Source organism: Aethalodelphis obliquidens, unplaced genomic scaffold (genome assembly GCF_003676395.1).
Source record: "Aethalodelphis obliquidens isolate GAN/ISIS:26980383/991018 unplaced genomic scaffold, ASM367639v1 scaffold22, whole genome shotgun sequence".
In the NCBI taxonomy this organism is placed as follows: domain Eukaryota; kingdom Metazoa; phylum Chordata; class Mammalia; order Artiodactyla; family Delphinidae; genus Aethalodelphis; species Aethalodelphis obliquidens.
Window position 1 is genome coordinate 22,258,000 of NW_020837966.1, and position 17,650 is coordinate 22,275,649.

A 17,650-nucleotide genomic window follows, 5' to 3' on the forward strand; every position below is an offset into this window, starting at 1 on the left:
GATTTGAATTGGAACCATCTGGTTGTAGAGCTTATATTGTTACCCAATACACTGCAGTGCCATCATTGAAATATTTGCCAGTGGGACTATGAGAAATGGCAGGGAGTTCTAACTCAAGATCTCCAAGTAAAAGTCGTCTTTCCATATCATGCTTCCACACACTGGGACTTCTTGACAAATATGGTAGCTAGCTATGAGACCTTGCACTAATTATTCAATTCTCTCTATTTCTGTTTCTTCAACTCTAAAATAGTTATAACAGTTTTTTACCTCACAGAGTTGTCGTTGTAAGAGTTATACGAGTCATATAAAATACTTAGTACTTTATCTAACATATAGTTAATGCTCAATTAAGGTAAATTAGTAGTAGCAGCAGCAGTAGAAGTATGGTCTTAGAGGAAAGAATTTAAATCTTGATGCTAGACAGGACTGAGATTGAATCCTGGATTTGCCATGTATGTATTTTAACTACCTCTCTAGTCTTGCTGGTATATTGTTATCTGTTTTGTAGGGTTATTTCATATGTATATATGGAGTATTATACATATAATAATCCTTCAAAACCAATATAAAACCCTATATATAATATAAGCCATTGTATATAATATATAATATATATGTTATTATATATGTAATAATCTTACAAAATGCTATATGTAATAACCCTTTATATCATATTAATATAACATTCTCTATATAAAATAATCCTATAAAACATATATATTTGTATATGTGTATATGTCTGCATAGTAGATATATACATATGTTTGGGGGAGTGTGTACAACACACACAGATAGATACATAAGAGGGAGGAAAAAAAAGAGAGAGAGAATATTAATGTTCAATCACTGCTGGGACTCCCTTGCTTCTCATTTGAAACTGATGAATCCTACTGATATGCATAAAAGTTATAGGTACAAATATGTTGGTCAGATCAGTAGTTATAAAAGGGTAAAATAAGATATGAGTTAAATACTCAGAATTAGGGAATTATTAAATGAATAACAATATACCAATGTGATCGATGTACAGCTCTTAAAATCATGTTTTGGAGGAATATTTAATTACCTGAAAAATCTTTACATCAGGTTTCTAAGTGAAGAAATCAGTCACCAGGGCAGACTGTGCATCAAAATCTCAATATAGAAAAAAAGTATACAGATATGGATAAATGTATACAACAGGAGGGACTCAGAATAAAATATTAACAGTGGTTATTTATGCAAGGTGTCATTACCTGTGATCGTTATTGTCTGTGTGTTCACTAATGTTTGTGTGATTTATGCAATATTTACATAAACATAGATTGCTTGTCTTAATAATACTAAAAATGATCAGTGTTATTTTATAAAGTAAAAAATGACTCAGAGTTTTGGGGAAAATCTCCTAATTACCTTCCTCTCCAGTTCAGTCCTTGGATTCTGCTCCAATCACAAAAATATGTACAGCATTGTCAGCATTGCCATCACCTACGTCTGTTTCTTCTTTTCTGCCTGCCTAGCTGCATGCTTCTATGCAAGGTTCTGTCTTTGTTGACTTTTCAAAGTAGCTTCTTCCATCTCAGGTCATTGCTGATACTTGACCTTGTACTTTCCAGTGTGTCTTTTCCAGCACCATAATTTTTCTAGCATGTACGTTTAATGAACATGAGCTTCCACTGTTTTCTTTTAGGACAGGACTGCCTCATCTTCCCTTTGTCTCTCCCCATAGTTCCTCATAGAGAGACTGAGACCAAGTTGTTTTTGTTTAATGGACGTGGATGCTGACAGTTGACCACACTCGTTTCTTCATGTGTCTAGATTCCTAGCTCTAAATCTTTCACCAGATTGGAAACAGGTAGCAAAGCAGTGCTTTGAGTCACACAGTATGCACCCTCCTCATTGCTTGAATTTAATACAGCCATCAGGCAACAATGAATGTTTCACATGGGGCAGAGAATGAGAATGAATGGACATTTGTAATCCAAGAATCACTGCGACCCCCATAATATGTCCACCTGCAGTTGAGTCATTCCATTTACTGGTTATTCTTAAAGTGTACTGGATTCACAGTAAAGGGGAGCAGGCTTGGAGTATGATGAAATCTGTAACTATTTTAGGTATATGTATCGTTTTAAAAAATTTTTTTCATTAACATGTAAACTGAAGCACAGTAGCCACATAGAGGTGGTAGAGCAGTATGAATAAGGTCTTTGTACCTTCAATGGCACAAATCCACTGTGAGACTGGAAATATTTTACTGTCTCTGATTTTAATGTATTCATCTTTAAAGTGGAGATAATAATACATTCTTTAAAGCATATTTTCAAGGACTAAATGAAATAAGAGTTTAAAATGTTTATCACAGTGTCTGACACATAGTAAGATATCATTGGATTGTTAACTGTTGTGTATACCAAATATGCTCCCCCGAAAAAAGATATGTCCATGCCCTAATCCCTAGAACTTTTGAATATTACCTCGTATGGCAAAGGAGTAAATATTATTTTATAGGGCAAACGATATGATTAAGGATCTTGAAAGGAGGCATTTACCCTAGATTATCCAGGTAAGTCTAAATGTAATCACATGTATCCTTATAAGAGAGAGGCAGAGGGAGTTTGGACATAGACACATAGAAAAAAAAAAAAAAGGGACAGAAGAAAAAAGGTGATTTGAAGATGGAGACTGAGATTGGAGTGATTTGTCCACAAGCCAAGGAATCCCTGCAGCCACCAGAGCTGAAGAGGCAAGAAACAGATTATCCCCTAAAGCCACCAGAAGGAGCTCAGCCCTGCTGACACCTTGATTTCAGCTCAGTGAAACTGATTTTGGATTTCGGAGAGAATACATTTCTATTGTTTTACGCCACCAAATGTGTGGTAATTTGTTACAGTGGCAATAAGAAACTACAACAGATTTTTTTTATAACCTGCTATAATAAATTCCTAAAAATGAGGAAATGACTTTGAAATTGGACAATGGATAAGAGCCTAGAAGAATTTGGAGAAGCTTGATAGCAAATGCCTAGATTTCCGTGAACAAACTGTTGGCAGAACTGTGGACACTAAAGGAGATTCCTGTGAGAGCTCAGAAGGAAGTGAGGAGTGTGGTAGAGAAATCTTCTATAGTTTTAGAGACTACATATATCTTGTCATAAATAGAATGTTGTCAGAAACATGAATGCTAAAGGCACTGCTGGTATGGGTTCAGGAGGAAATGAAGAACTTGTTATTGGAAAATGAAAGAAAGGGTAGCCTTGTTATATAGTGACAGAAAATTTGGCTGAATTGTGTCCAATAGTTGTGTCAAAAGCAGGACTTCCAAGCAACAAGCTTGGATAGTTAGCTGAGGAGATTTCTGAGCAAAATGTTGAAGGTGCAGCCTGATTTCTTCTTGCCGCTGATGGTAAAAATCCAAAAGGAAGGAAATAAGTTGAGAAAGGAACTGTTAAGTAGAAATGAACCAGAATTTAATAATGTCAGAAATTCATAGCCTATCCAAATTGAGGGGAAAAAAAGGCCGACATTGGGAGATTCACTGTTAGGAAATCATGTTTTTGAAAGAAAGCCAAGGATGTGATTGAACAATTTGACAAAGCCATTATAGGTGTGTGATTCATGGCTGCCCTCAACCATCTCAGTAGAAGCTGGGAATAGAGATAGTGTTATCCAAGAAGGATCTGTGGAAGACATTCTTGCCTAATGGTTTGACAGTCCATGACATACATGGAAGACGCACAGGGTTTTTGAAAATATTATATTGGCAGAAGCAGAAACACAGCCTGACTGGAAAGAAACGGATAGAGATGAGACAAAACGAAGGAAGAATTATCAGACTGGGACTTTACAGGAGCAAACACCTACAACCCATCAAGAAAAAGGAGTAATGATTCTAAGGACAGAGTGTTGGGAGCAGGTTGGGTGCAGAATGCAGAGCTGCAGGCCCAGAGGGTGTAGCTTCAAGCAACAGAGAATTATTATCAGGCCTTGAAACCCAAAGAAATTTGCCTGCTGGATTTTGTACTTTCTTGGGATCAATGATCCCTTTATTCCTTTCATTTTCTCCCTTCTAGAATGGGAACATCTATGATTGTTATCATATTCCTGTCCCACCATTGTATTTTGGAGGCAGATAACTTTTTTCCTAGGTTTCACAGGTCCACAGAGGGAAAGGAATTTTGCCCCAGGATGAATCATACCCAGAGTTGCATTCATACCTAATTCAGATGACTTAAATGATGAGATTTGGAACTTTGGGGTGATATGTTTAGACGTTTAGATGACATTTTGGACTTCAGCTGGTGCTGTCATGAGTTGAGACTTTTGGGAATGGGGAGAGGATATTTTGCATGTGGATGGACACTAATCTTCAGAGGCCAGAGAGAAAATAACTCTGCTAGGCTGAAAAATGCCCCCCCCCCAAAAGATGTGACATGCCCACATCCTAATCCACAGAACCTAAGGTTATCACTTTCTATGGCAAAACAGTGAATCTTACCTCATGGGGTAATTTATGTGATTAAGTTAGAAATATCGAGAAGAGGAGCTTATCCTGGATTATCTGAGTGGAATTTAAATGCAATCACACATACTCATAAAAGAAAGGAAGAGGGAGTTGGAGATAGACACACCAAAAAGAAGATATACTCAGAAAAGAAGGCCATGTAAATAGGGAGTCAGAAACTGGAGAAATGCAACTACGAGCCAAGGAATGTCGAGGGTCGATTGAAGGCAGCTCCCAGAAGCTAGGAGATAGCTTGCAATAGATTCTCCCCAAGAGCCTCTGGAGGGAGTTTAGCCCTGTCAACACCTTGAATTTGGACTTCTGGCCTCCAGAATTGTGAGAGAATGCATTTGTGTTGTTTTGAGCCATCAAGTTTGTGGTAATTTGTTACATCAGCCTAGAAAACAAATACAACTCTTTTACTCCTTTGCAATCAAAAGAGAATAGAAAAGGTATTAGCCCAAGATAAGCATAAAGTCTTATTGACAATGTCCTTATAATTCATTTCGGATGATATTGTATATGCTCAGTAAGCACTTTTTGACTGAAATGAATATCCCCAAAATGTGCAAACAGGTTTCATGGACCTTTCCAAAATAGTCTCAAAGGCCACATTTCAAAAGGTTACACTCTTCCCAAATACTCTTTTTGAAACACTCAAGTAAACAATACTCCAAAAGCGAGCTTAAAAATGCAACTTGATCGATGGCTCAGCAGCAGCAAAGAACCACTTTCAAAACCACATATTTACATGTACACAAATCAGTACACAAATTAGACTTGAGATTTCCCTGAAGTCATTCTGTGAACTTGTTAAGGCGAACACCAGTTTCACATTCCATTTCGGGGAAAGAGATTACCCAACCCCCAAAACACACCTCAGGTTATTCAAGGCATGAAAAATATTCTTTGTTTTGCTCGGTTAGACCTGGTTCAGAATTGCTGTAAACCCCGTGCCTAGTAGCAGAATGTTGACTGAAGCTCTCTGCCTTCCATCAGGAGGGGGAGGAGGAAGCCCCACCAAAACCCACAAGGAATCTTTTTCTCGTTTTTAATCATCTCAAACACTGCTGAATAGTTTATCTCTCACAGGAGCAGGCTTCTTTGTTCTCACTGTTATGAAGTGAAGGGGCGGGGGAGGGCAGTCTGCTCTCAGCCAGAAGCAAACGCAGTTTTGCAAGATAACCAGGGGAGCTGAGCCTTCTTCCTACACCTGGTGAAACACTGTGTCTGGGGAGCTGCTCCACCTCAGGCATGTTGCCTTCGACTGCCTTTGTGCCAAGACCCGAATGAGCCTTAATGGGTAACCCAAAACCAAGCTGAGAAATTGAAATCCAGGAGGAGTTTTATGAGCCCCAGTTAGGTAACCTAAAGATTGCATCCAAATGGTGACTAAGCCGAGACTTGAAAAGCATCAGCGTGAATTAGGAGGGTGTAAATGGTAAAACTGACGAGGAAGAGACAGAATGCAAAGTGAACAGTCAAAATATTAAGAACATATTTTAAAGGAGATTGAATGGCAGTGACAGGCAACTTGACTTGGATAATTATATATTATTATGGAGGATGCACAACCAAATTTTTAGCAAGTACTCCACGCCAGGTACTGCCTTAATGTTTTATATTCATTTCTAATATCCTACAAAATGAAGTCAGATGTAGATACTGAAAAATAAATATTAAAAGATTTGCTTCAAATCACACAGCTCATAATTGTTGAAGCTAAGGTTGATTTCGGGTCTACCATCTTTCCATTAGATTTGCTAGTGGCTCTTTAGTCAAATTCTCTAAATTCTACTCTTCACCAAAAACTAACACTCCCTCTTTAATGTTACAGGTGTCATCATGAGACTTCCTAGCAGCATGCTTTTCAGATGTAGGTGGGCTAAAATAATAGAGCAATTTAACTAAGCAAGACAATGCAATATTTTAAGAGCAATCCTCTCAGCACATATTATATCTAGTTACTCCTTCAGCTTTTTAAGGATTATTCTGTTTTGCACAGGTCTGAAGAAAGTGACATTTTATGAATTGAAGGCACTTTTTCAATTTATTGAGAACCTGCAATATGCTTAGTTCTTTGCTCGTATACCTTGATGGTTGCAAAAGGAACAAAGGAATTAATAAAAGCTCTGTTCTCAAGCAGCTTATAAATCAAAAGGCAAAGAGTAGCACTTCATGAAATGATTAGGGAGTACACACAAAGCTCAGTTTGGGACAGAGATGTCCCTCATTCTGATCTCACTTTCTATTGCTTTGTAACGTGTTCATTGTCTCTATCTGGAGAATAAACATGAACATTTTCTCATCTAATATCCCTCCCCTAGCATTGCACCAGCTCATTTCTCTTTAGCTGCTGCAGTAGCACCCTCTCTTTCATTAGCACTTGCAGAATGTGAGTGAATATCATAAATCAGTTATTTACAATTAAGGAAAGTTGAAAGAACGCATTTCAAAATGAACATGGTCCAGGACTTGCTGGATATAGGGAGTGAGGAAGACTAACAGGCAAAGAGGACTACAAGAGGTGGTGGGACCCGGCCAATGGCATTCATTCATTTATTCATTCAAAACATAGGTGACATAGAGGCAAAATCCATTAATGCATGCACAGCCATTCTTCCCCTACTCCCCTTGCCAGCTAAAAAGAATCCTGTCCTTGGCCTTCTGGAGCTCCTCTTCTTCTGCTCACTGCTAGTTCCTCTACTTCTGCACAATATGAGTAATGAGAGAAAAAGAGGCAGGAGGGGTGGGGCAGTGAAAAAGAATGAGCGTTTACAGAGAAGTTTAAGGTACATTGTTGAGAAAGAAATGGGAGCCATGAGAAGATGACAGATTAGGAGGAAGAGAATTTTATAAAGTGTTGATTTGAATTAACAGTTTTTCTTCTCTGAGAAATGGAAATTAATGGATATGCTATAGCTTGCACTGCTTCTGGCTCCCAGCGTGGTAAGTTTGATTAGAATACTACCCAGAAGCTGTACCAGGTGGGTGCCAGCTTGCATTCAGTCGACATTTACTTTACACTTTCTACATAGCGACAGCAGACTCTAGACACTGAGGATACAATAGTGATCAAGACTGGAATAATCTCCAGGCCCCGAAGAACTTACACTCCAGTGAAAAGGCAATGACATAGAAATTATTGCAATAGGACTATAATTTGTGAGGACATATGGTGCTTTTTACACATGATAATATTTATTCCTCAGATTAGTTCTATGAGATAGTATAATCAGTCTTGTCTGATAATGACAGAACAGAGCTCAGAGAGTCCAAGGTCTGTTCAGAGAAGATATACATAATCAATAGCGGAGCTGGGATTCAAAACATAGGTCTTTCTGATTCCCAAGGACTTCACCTTGGCAGTGGAAGATATTCATTGGTTAAGATGGGAAAGAACTGAGAGCCTAGAACTGAACTTTGGGAGATACCAACACCGATGCGTTGGAAGAGTAAAGAAAAGCTGTTGGAGAACAAACAGCTTTTCAGGATGTCAAGAAAATGCAAGAAAGATGATACAAGTTCGTATAATATTTCTGAGAGCCAAAGAACATAAATAGACAATATCAAATAACGGAAAAATTAAGGACAATATATGGTCAAAAATCCATTATTTTTGCCAAGGCTAATATGAAGAACAGTAGATTTCATTATGGTTTTGAAGCCCCTTGCTTCCCCCCACAATGCAGAGCTATGCAAAGGCAATGTGTTTTGAGGAAAGGGTATGTAGCACAGACCCCTTTATTCAGTTTAAAATAATAAGATGTTGCAAGGGTAATCACTAACATGAACAGAAATTTCTAAATACTCAGACAATGAGCTTATTGATAAGTATGTGAAAGAGGAAAGAAAAAGCCAGTTGAGATGAAGCTATTAAACAATGTCACTTGGCAACACAACTCTGAGGGCCCCATTTATTTTGAGTTTCAAGCTGTGCTTCAGGGCATGCCTCGCTTGTATTTCACAATATGAATGGTGCCCTCTAGAGTTGTGCAATAAGGCCTCCTGTAAATATGCTGCTTTGGGAGCAATGTCCCATAAAAGTTGGCATGAGAGAGCTGGCGTGTTGTTTAGAAGTGTCACTTTGTGTCCTTGCATAATTCTTTTAATTATCTGGGCCTCTGTGTATGTAAAATTGAGAGACTGGATCAGGTGAATTTTGTGATAATCTCTAGGAGCATTAATTCACATTTGTGTTTACAAACCTCTTTTCACTAACATAACCTCGTTCATTATTAATAAAATATATAAAGAAGTGATATATTAATCGCATTATTATCATTATCTTTTATTCAAATGGAGAAACTGAAGTTCAGCAAATTTAACCAACTTGTCTCTGATCAGACTAGTAACAACTGACGGCCAAAACAAAAATTCCCGACATCACACCCTACGCAGAAGGGGACAGAGGATTGATGAAGCATTCATATTTCTTTCCATGACCTATTTTCAGGTAGATTCTAACAATGTTCCTCTTACCCAGTGCAGAGAACTTAACTACTCCTTAATCAGGGAGGAAGTTTTTAAAGGCCCATGAGTTATTGCTATTTAAATGTTTGAAAGAAAATTTATAATTGGATTTCTGGTAACCGCACATCCATTAGGACTTTATAGTGATTGCATAAACAGCAAATACATGAAGGCTAATGTAAAGCCTTAGTAAAAATATCAAAGCAATTTAAATAGAAAAAACAGACCTAAGTTGTAGCTTTCACTTTACTCTAAATAAGGCCACCTTGCCTTTTGATAGCTCAGCCTATGAATGCTAAGATTTGGAAGCCTTATGAAACAGAGGCCAAGTGCTTGCAAAGGTAGGCAATCTTGTTTAGTTGAAGAACGTAAGCACTTACAGTCCCCATACCTTAATTTAAACGGCTGCGCACCCTTTAACATCTGTGGGTTTTTGAACAAGTGATTAGCCCCTATGTGGCTCAGTTTCTTCAGCCTTGAATTGGAGATAATACCTATCCCATACGACTGTGGTGATGATTAAGTAGAATAAGTGTGTGCAGTGCTGATGGAGCATGACAAGTGGTGGTCTCTGAATTAAGAGTAGTCATTTTTATTAATACTTAAAGTTCTGCATGGAGATCTTTAAATTGCATGTTTTCAAGTGATGGTTAATTTAAAACATTTCAATTTGGCATTTATTACAATATAGGCATGTTTCCCATGGGACCACATATAATGCTGACGAAGGTTTACATGTTGCAGGTTGTTCTTGTAAAAATATGCGACAGCTAATCTAAATTTATACTATTGATTAGGGATGTGGAGACAAGGTTTATTAAAATTAGGCGATTGATTTGATAATGTCAATTTGTGTTTAGGGACCGGTGGTCAATAAATTAGATCTGCTGTTTCTTTTCTTCCATTGTTAGTTTTATAGGCTTTGATCAATAATTCGGAAGCAGCTTTCCTTTAACACACGGACACTCAACATAAACTGAACTGAATGACATGGATGTTAATAAAACTGTCCTGGCTTTCCAAGCTGTGGTTTTATTTAAAAATGAATGAACATAAATACCACTTCATTAGGCAGATATAATTTAACCATGCAGGATATTATGGTTATTGAAAGATATGCCTTCAAGTGAGAATGATCTGGGCTTAAATCCTAGTTTTGCTATTTACTGGTTGTGTGTCCCTACACAAGTTACATAGCCTCTTATAGCCTGCTCATCGGTATAACAGTCAGTAATAACACCTAACTCAAAACTAGTTTGGAGGGTTAAATGAAATAAATAATATTTTCATTAAAAAAAATTAACACAGTGAGAGAGTGGCATGGACTAATATATACACTAGCAAATGTAAAATAGATAGCTAGTGGGAAGCACCCATATAGCACAGGGAGATCAGCTGGGTGCTTTGTGACCACCTAGAGGGATGGGATAGGGAGGGTGGGAGGGAGATGCAAGACGGAGGGGATATGGGGATATATGTATATGTATAGGTGATTCACTTTGTTCTAAAGCAGAAACTAACACACCATTGTAAAGCAATTATACTCCAGTAAAGATGTTTGAAATTTTTTTTTTTTTTTCGGTACGCGGGCCTCTCACTGCTGTGGCCTCTCCCGTTGCGGAGCACAGGCTCCGGACGTGCAGGCCCAGCGGCCATGGCGCGCAGGCCCAGCCGCTCCGCGGCATGGGGGATCCTCCCGGACCGGGGCACGAACCCGTGTCCCCTGCATTGGCAGGCGGACTCTCAACCACTGCACCACCAGGGAAGCCCCGAAAAAAATTTTTTAAATAAAAAAATTAACACAATATCTGGCATGTAGTAATGCCTCAGGCATTGTTAGTTTTGTTATGGTTATTATTATTTACACGATTCCATGATTTTGAAATACCTAGCAAATGTCTTTAGAAAATTTCTTTAAAAAGTCTTCCATTTAAGAATTTTTATATTCTAGGTTAATAAACGTTTATGTTTGATGAAATTTTTAGAGTACATAAAATTAAAGCAGTCATTTTTAGTTTCTTCTTTTTAGGTTAGAACACCACAAAAAACAACAACAAACAAAATAATCAAAGCCAGAGTAGTGCCATAAATTCAGAAAAATTGTCACATTTTTAAGACATTTTATTGAAGTAAAATATTTGTTGAAAACTCTTTTGAAGACATTGGTAAAGCCATCACACAGAAAGAAAAGATTAAAAAGCTTTGCAAACTGTTGCTTCCCCAATCAATAGTTAGAGAAAAGCTAGAGGTTGGTAAGAGCAGAAAGAAGAGGCATTTAATGTTTCCAACACAACTCAGGTTGGCAGCTTCTGGGTCTCAAAATACTTCTCATTTCCTGGGCAGAGATGAGAATATTATGGGGTAAGAGTGCATTGAAATTATGAAATATTTTCTTGCAAATATAAGGAATTCGCTGAGGGCAAGTAAGGAGAAAGTGAATTCCAATTGTGCAAACCCTCTGGCGACCCAGCTTTAACAAATAGGAGCAAGTGAAAGCAGAGGAAGTCATTTCCTTCGCACAAGGGTAATTGTACTGAAAGGGAACTTGTGTTTTCAGTAGCTCATGCCCAGTGGTTCTGAGGGTAAATAGAATCAATAATACTAGCAACATAGTAAGTGCTAAATGAGCACTTAATGAATTGAAAACAGACTAGAAAGCCAGCTATCAAGAAGTATTTGAAAACCAGAGAGGAGAGGGAAATATCAGATCACCAATGAAGCACAAGTTGCAATTATATCTTTTTAGTTGACTTGTTACCCAATTTATTTTTTAAATTACAATGCAGTTTATTTCCACAACGTAAAGTTGGAAAACACAGAAAAGAAAAAGATAAGTTAAAAGATAGTACTATCTGATTTCTCATCTTAAAAATGATTTAGAATATAGTAGTACATAATTTTTCACCTGGCCCAGCATCTTTCTAGCCTTGTGACCTCAAGTGACTCATTAAACCTTCTTAAGCCTCAGTTTACTCATGTTTTCAGTCATAATGCCTTCTTCTTAGGTTTTTTTTTTGTTTTTTTTTTTTTGCGGTACGTGGGCCTCTCACTGTTGTGGTCTCTCCCGCTGCGGAGCACAGGCTCCGGACACGCAGGCTCAGTGGCCATGGCTTACGGGCCCAGCCGCTCCGCGGCATGTGGGATCTTCCCGGACCGGGGCACGAACCCATGTCCCTTGCATCGGCAGGCAGACTCTCAACCACTGCGCCACCAGGGAAGCCCTCTTCTTAGTTTTTGATGGGGATTAATAAGATAATACATGGGCTTAACACCACTGGAACATAATAATTGAGTATCAAAACAGGTAGAATAGTAAAATTTATATTTTACAAATGTATGTCTAGTCTTTTTTACATTGTATGGGTGACAACACATTTCATAATTTACATCTATATTTTTATATCCTGCTTTTCTCATTTTTATCATAAGCAGTTTCAACCATCAGCAAAACCTCTTCACAAATAACACATTGAATGGCCACAAAATATCCCATCCTATTACCTACTTTTCTTGATTTATCTCCTATTGATGGAAATGTAGGTTGTTTCCTTTCACTCTCTTGTAACCAAAGCTACATGAAGATTTGTCCATCAGCTTTCCGTTAATGATTCTTCTAATACCCTGAACCGTAGCCTCCCACTTCCTCTGCTCTGTTCCCCTCCATACATTCCATTTTAGCCACATATCTTAGCCACACACCCTAAAATACTTTACTGGGGTGCAGAGAGGCATGGTTGATTTAATTTTCAGTCCTGCCTCCATCGTTTGACATCACTCAGCCTCAATTTTTCCCTTGTAACCAAAGGGAACAGATGATGTCTGGGTTACTCCCAAGTCTAACATTCTACTCTTTGCTGTTTTGAAATTTTTCTGTAAAGGAACAGGTACAATAAAAAGATCAGTAGCTTTTAAGTCACAAATCCACTCAGTACTGTCTTAATATATGTGGCTAGATGCCAGTATTTTGACCATGTAGCCATGAGAGTGTCACTCATCCCCTTACTCCCATCAGTGTGCCCTGTTGAGTCATTGGAACCCTCCCCGCCCCCCCGGCCACCCCCCCTCCCCCGCATATGTCGTTCTGAAACTCCAAGGCTGATACTCATCCAGATGTCCATCCTATTGAATCACAGCCTACAGCATAGACTAATCTGGTCTCTACTTTTGTCTCTATCCTCTCAAGCTATTTATCTCTAGCCAGCTATGCGCTGGCCGTATTTGTGTGGGTTTTGGTTTGGTTGGTTGTGGGGTTTTTTTGGGTTTTTTTCTTGCATTTTTGTATTTTGTTATGAACTCTTTTCTTGTTTCAGGACCTTTCCACATCTCTTCTTTGTCTGGTATATTATTCTCTCCAACACTTTGCAGGACTACCTCTGTGTTCTTTCTTTGATAGCCATGAAAGGATTGCCTTCTTAAAAAACCCTTCCTTGCCCATAGCATATGTCACATTTCCCCCTCCCCATTCTATAACTCAGCCCCTAATTGGATCAGTGACTTCTTAACAGTGATCACAGTTTGAATTCATTCATTCATTCATGTGTTTGTGCTTGTTTTTGTCTCTCCCACTAGAATGCAAGCTCCATGAGGACAGGTCCTATAGCTGTCTTTTTTTTTTATCGAGGTATAATTGACATATAACATATTAACTTCAGGTGTACAACATGATTCAATATTTGTATGTATCGTGAAATGATCACCACATTAAGTCTAGTTAATGTCAGTCACCATACACAGTTACAAATTTTTTTCTTGTGATAAGAACTTTTAAGATTTACTCTCTTAGTAACTTTCAAATATAGAATACTATTAACTATAGTTGCTATACTGTACATCCTCATTGCTTATTTTATAACTGAAAGTTTATCCAACCTTATATTAATATTAGCAGCCTCTACTATGCTATGTGCCTGGTATATGTTTTTGTACTCAATAAATATCTTTTTAAGTAAATGGAGAAATATCGGTTGGCTGGATTTATACAGAAATTCTTCAAACAAACCAGTAGACAAGAAAACAAACAAAAAAACCTTATCTCAGCTTTGTTCAAAGCTGAATGAAAGAGGAAGTACCAGGAGTGTTTTAATATTCATGAAATTCTAGTTTTCTTCCTACACGACCCTCACCATCTTTCGAATGCCAGAATACCTACTAAATCAGCCTTCAGCTTGATAGAGGATGAACTATAGAGAATGGATTTCAACAGAGATGAAGTGAGGATGATCGTAGCAATCTTCCGAGTACTGAGGTGATTTATAGGTACAGACTTCTATATTACCTGCCACTGAATTTCCTCTAGCCCCCTTATAATATTGTTGCCTGACAAAGACACCACAGTTCTGGATGCACTGTCAATATTGAGTTTCACTCAGAAATGTGGCTTTGAAAAATGTACACATCTTCAACATTAATGATTCAAGTGGCTGTATCAAGAGAATAGCCTTTCTGCATGGAGCCCTGCTTTTCTTGAATAAGGCACATGTATTTTATGTTTATATTTGGGCTCTCTCTTTTTTCTTTTTTTCCCAAAAAAATTAGGTTTAGCTTAGCTTTTCCAAAGAATTACTTTCTAGAGGTTGTAATGTTGTATTGGTTTTGATTTGTCATTTTGTTATTAATAGTAACTTAAAAGGGACAAAAAATCAATATTGAACGTTGGCCGTTGTCAAACCACCGTATATTGTCCACCTAAATACCGTCAGACATCAGAGACTATAATGGACTCTAGTTTCTGGAGTTAACCACTGGGCAAGGAAGCATTTTTTCTGAGGTCAAAAAAATTCATTCATACTGCAAAGCACTTTGCTCCCAGCCACTGTGCGAAAGGCTGTGTATGTTTATCAAGGATTTTTGGACGGCTCCTGCTATCTGTTTATGTGCCAGAATCTTTGAAGAGAGCATTGTGCTTGTGCAGTGAATTCCAGTTCATGACAGAGAAGAACATTCCTTCTCAAAACAACCCCTTTAGAACGAAGCCTTCTGTGCAGTATTCCTGCCCTGGGTATTTGGTTGTACTTTGCTATGTATTGTGTGTGTGTGTGGGTGTGTTCTTCATGTACTTTTGCCACTTAGCCCCAGTGGGTAACCTGTTTCATTGCTCATGGGCAAAATGTATCAAAGGCTGTTGTGCTTTTCAAACTTCCATATCTTTTTAAAACAGGTTTTCTTCCAGTTCCCCTTCTCTGTTCTTTTCATCCAGATAGCCTCAAGTTGGGTGCCCATTAAAACCAAGAGGATATTACAAGATTCAGAGAGGCAGCCATTTTCACCACCTTTGTAAAACACATGTTATTTTGAAAGAGAAGCTCAGAGAGCATTTTCCACAGGACCATCCGGAAGGGGGCGGTCTGGCTTCTTCTGCCTCAGGTTTTACCAGTTGTTACCAATAAGGAATCGTTTTGTGATGTCTCCAGAATTTGAAACCCTCTGCCACTTTGAATCCGGCTTTTAAATGTCCTTTTGCAAAGCCTGCCAAGAAGGAACTTGTGTTTAGAGAGCTAGGGTTTCATTTGCAATTGAAAGGGACAGCCCTATCATTGAATGTTGTCTTTAAAGGGATGGGAAAGAGCAAAAGGAAAGGGAAAGGAAAGGGCAAAAGTTGGAAAGGAAGGAGACTCAAGAAAGAGTCCCCTTTAGCTTTGCATAGATTTTGTGAGTAGCATTATTCTTGGATTGCTATTGTTTCTTAAACACTGTGCTTAGTGCCTGCCACGGACAGCTTGGCTTGTGACTGGGTGGCTGGAAGTCAAAGTTGTAAACCAGGTCACTTAAACCCAGTATTTAGCCAGTGGCTGTTTTACATTTGTAAGCAAGAATATCGCTAGCCTCCCCACCGAGCAAGTATGAGGACTGACCGACCTTTCATGGATCACAGGAAGGAAGTCCGGCTTCTCAAAAGAGAAGTCAGACTAGTTTTGACATAAAAGACTTTGCCAACAGAGCTCTGGGCAGAGACGGGACTACTCAACGTGGGAGAAAGCAGAGTGCATGCCAATGGTAGGAATATGAGGAATTTGCAGGTAGGAAAAGGGATTATGGGGGGGCTATGTATATGAGGTGGGTAGAGGAATATAAGAAGCCAGATTAAGGAAATCAAATGGATCGCACTTTATCAGGAGAAGTGACATGTTGTCCTCTTCCAAATGAGTAGCTGGGAAGAGCAGAACCTTACCAACAATTTCTAAGGTTTTATATTTCTAAGGCTTTAACTATCATAAAAGGACATTACAGGAAGGAGGAAAATAAGACGTATAGAGAAGGTACTCACAAGGAGGCACATTTTTTGAAAAGCAATTTAATTGTCACTAACCAGAGAAGCAGACACAGGTTTGGCCTGCCCCTAATTACCCAGCCCTTAGAACCTAGTTGTTAACCAAGGTGGTTCGTTCAGGTAACGTGCAAATGAAGAGCACTGGAATAAGGAGGAGGTGGAGACTTGAGGAGAGTGACTGCCTGTCATCAACCAGCTGCAAGGCTTGGCCCCAGATGCTTCGTCCGCTGGGCCTCAGGATCTTTGCCTCCTGAGAAATGTGCTTTAGTGGAAGGAAAGCTTTGTGCTTCTTCCCAACTGTAAGCCAGACCAACTGGATTAACATCCTGACTCAACAGCTGTGTGATTGCGGGTGGATATTTAAACTCTCTGAGTCCAATTTTCTCTTCTTTGGAGGAAGATAATAAGGCCTGCTTTACAGGAATGGGTGGCACTGATTTAAAAAGAATGTATAGTGTCTGGCATAGAGTAGGTGCTAAGTAAATGATAGCTACTATCTGTCCAGTGAGGGGCTGAATGACTTTTGTTCTTCTTTCCAGCCCCGAGAAATTTCTCATCCCATGGATCACTGTTAATGATTTAAAAGTTTTGAAAATGTGCACGTTCACTACAATTACACAGCACATACGTATTGCTTAATATCTTTACTAAGACTGTTTTTCTTCTGCTGTTTTCACCAGTTTATTTCAAAGAGAAAGAAAGGACAGAATCACTGAGCCACATTAAAACAACTCCACGAAAGAAATTATTCCCATAATGGGGACTTTTCAAAATATTTTCACTGTGTGTTTACACCTTTGCAAATGATCCAAGATAAAGTGCCTTCTATCTCTCTTGGGATGTGATTTTATAATCCAGTTACTTTACCGCCAGGAAGCATTTTCTTCATTTCTAGTCAAAATGTACCTTAATTTCCACTTGTGCCATGCTAAATAATCCACTCTTCTCTTTGATCTGCCAGATGTACATATACCAAACATTTTTTCTTTTTTTTCTCTCTCTCCTTCTCTTGGTTTCTGTGTATGTGATGAGATTAATGGCCTTTAATCAATAGCTTCCTTAGCAAAAATATATAGGTGCTTTTGCTTTTAGCATTTGCTATGCTCCTTTGCCGCTGAGAATGTATGAGTTAACTAGATGCAGCCAACACAATTCTAAGCTGAAATCCTTGGATTTTAAGCTTTAAGGAACAGGAAATATATAATGATAAAAATCAAAGATATAAGGAAATAATTTAGAAGGAAAAGGTTCACCCAGGTATTGGTAAAGCCATAGTACATTATATAGTCCCTGGTGGCTTAAGTGTCACCAGGATCACCTATTTCCACATTTATAAAAGATACTCTAAGGCCTTGCAATATCTGGGTAAGTAAGTAAGTAAGTAAATAAATAAATAAATATATATATATATATATATATATATAT